At 49.3% G+C, this 2809-nt stretch overlaps 1 pseudogene; it reads right to left on the bottom strand.

The window, feature by feature from the left end:
• Positions 1-2266: 2266 nt before the first annotated feature.
• Positions 2267-2364, bottom strand: LOC120361930 (U6 spliceosomal RNA; annotated as a pseudogene).
• Between the last annotated feature and the right edge of the window lie 445 nt (positions 2365-2809).

Below are 2809 nucleotides of genomic sequence, written 5' to 3'. Positions count from 1 at the left end.
GTCGTCCAGGCTGGACTGCAGTGGCGCAATTTCAGCTCACTGCAATCTCCCACTCCTGGGTTTAAGTGATTCTCCTGCCTCAGCTTCCCGAGAACCTGGGGTTACTGGTGCCTGCCACGGCACCTGGCTAAGTTTTTGGTAAGTTTTGGTAGAGACAGCGTTTCACCATCTTGGCCAAGCTGGTCTTGAACTCCTGACCTTGTGATCCACCCCCCTCAGCCTCCCAAAGTGCTGGGATTACAGGCGTGAGACACTGTGACTAGCCCCTTTGTTGTTTTTTATTGGAGGCAGGGTCTTGCTCTGTCATCCAGGCTGGAGTGCAGTGGTACAATCATAACTGACTGCAGCCTCAAACTCCTGAGCCCAAATGATGTTCCTGAGTAGCTAGGTCTTTGTCCTTTTCTATGTGTGGAGAGTATCGCTGAGGAAGGTAGAACAGGGAGGCCTTCAACACAGATGTGACAAGGGAAAGCAGACAAGATGGAAAGAAAGTGCAATTATTTGTCTGCAAGGGTCAAGATGGTGCACTGGAACATGTTGCTTTAGTCCAGCTGAGGCCTCAATGATCTCTGGAATCATGATAAAACAGACAGGGTGGAGGCTGTATAAAGGCTGCATTTCTAGCCTTGCTCTGCAAAGGAGACAGTTCTCTGCAGTAGATAGGAGCCAGTCCATAGAGCCAGCCTGCTTGGGGCCAGATCTTGGTTCTGACACTAGTTGTGTCACTTCAGTTCTCTGTATCTTAGTTTCCTCATCTGTGAATGTGGTGAGAATGTCAACCTATGTCAGAGGGTTGTGGTGAGGATTATGACCATGAACTGAATTTTATGCTATTTGTATGCCATCTATTATCTTCCTAGATGAGCTGAACAAATGGGAACAGTCCTCTAGCACAAGGATTGGCAAACTAACTTTTCCTTTTCCTTCCTTCCTTCCTTGCTTCCTTCCTTCTTTTCTTCCTTCCTTCCTTCCTTTCCTCCCTTCCTTCCCTCCTTCTATCCCTTCCCTCCCCTCCCCTCCCCTTCCCTTCCTCTCTCTCTTTTTTCCCAGACTGAGTCTCACTTTTTCACCCAGGCTGAGTGCAGTGACAAAATCACTGCAGCCTTCAACTCCCAGGCTCAAGCAATTCTCCCACCTCAGTATCCTCAGTAGCTGGGGCTACAGGTGCTCACCAGCATGCCTGGCTAATTTTTTTTTTTTTTTTTTTGAGACAGAGTCTCGCTCTGTTGCCCAGGCTGGAGTGCAATGGCACAATTTCGGCTCACTGCAATCTCCATCTCCTGGGTTCAAGCGAATCTCCTGCTTCAGCCTCCTGAGTAGCTGGGATTACAGGTGCCTGCCACCATGCCAAGCTCATTTTTGTATTTTTAGTAGAGATGACGTTTTGTGTTGGCCAGGCTGGTCTCGAACTCCTGACCTCAGGTGATCTGCCCGCCTTGGCCTCCCAAAGTGCTGGGATCATAGCCATGAGCCACTGCGCCTGGCCTCATGTTTTGGGGTTTTTTTTTTTTTTTTTAGAGATGAGGTCTCGCTATGTTGCCCAGGCTGGAGTACAGTGGCTATTCACAGGCACGATCCCACTACTGATCAGCATGGGAGTTTTGACCTGCTCTGTTTCTGACCTGGGCCGGTTCACCCCTCCTTAGGCAACCTGGTGGTCCCCCGCTCCTGGGAGGTTACCATATTAATGCTGAACTTGGTGCTGACACCCAATTGACATAGCACACTACAGCCCAGAACTCCTGGGCTCAAGCGATCCTCCAGCCTCAGCCTCTGGAGTAGCTGGGACTGCAGGCATGCGCCACCGCACCTGGCTTTTGTAGTTTTTTGCAGAGACAGAGTCTCACTTTGTTGCCCAGGCTGGTCTCAAACTCCTGGGCTCAAGTGATTCTCTCACTTCACCCTTCCAAAGTGTTAGGGTTACAGGTATGAGCCACTGGGCCCAGCTTAAACTTTCTCTACAAGAGGCCAGATAATAAATATTTGAGGCTTTGCAGGCCACATAGTCCCTCCTGTCCCAACAACCCCAAAATGGTGTTGTAGTGAGAAAGTAGCCATAGACAATACATAAACAAATGGCCACGTCTGTTTTCCAATAAAGCTTTTTTTTGTTGTTTTTTTGAGATGGAGTCTTGTTCTGTTGCCGAGACTGGAGGGCAGTGGCATGATCTTGGTTCACTGCAACTTCTGCCCCCCAAGTTCAAGTAATTCTCCTGCCTCAGCTTCCTGAGTAGCTGGGATTAAAGGCATGCACCACCATGCCTGGCTAAGCTTTGTATTTTTTTTATTTTAATTTTTAAAGGGGCCATGCTGATCTTCTCTGTATCATTCCAATTTTAGTATATGTGCTTCCAAAGCGAGCACAAGCTTTGTTTTTGTTTTTGTTTTTGTTTTTTGAGACGGAGTTTCACTCTTGTTACCCAGGTTGGAGTGCAATGGCACGATCTCGGCTCACCGCAACCTCCGCCTCCTGGGTTCAGGCAATTCTCCTGCCTCAGCCTCCTGAGTAGCTGGGATTACAGGCACGCACCACCATGCCCAGCTAATTTTTTGTATTTTTAGTAGAGACGGGGTTTCACCATGTTGACCAGGATGGTCTCGATCTCTTGACCTCGTGATCCACCCGCCTCGGCCTCCCAAAGTGCTGGGATTACAGGCTTGAGCCACCGTGCCCGGCCAAGCTTTGTATTTTTAGTAGAGATGGAGTTTCACCATGTTGGCCAGGATGGTCTTGAACTCCTGACCTCAGGTGATCCACCCACCCCAGCTGTCCAAGGTGCTGGGATTACAGGAGTGAGCCACGGCTGGC

This window comes from Saimiri boliviensis, chromosome X (assembly GCF_048565385.1).
Source record: "Saimiri boliviensis isolate mSaiBol1 chromosome X, mSaiBol1.pri, whole genome shotgun sequence".
NCBI classification, from domain to species: domain Eukaryota; kingdom Metazoa; phylum Chordata; class Mammalia; order Primates; family Cebidae; genus Saimiri; species Saimiri boliviensis.
Note: the sequence above shows the minus strand (reverse complement) of the source record. Positions and strands in the feature narration are given on the sequence as shown.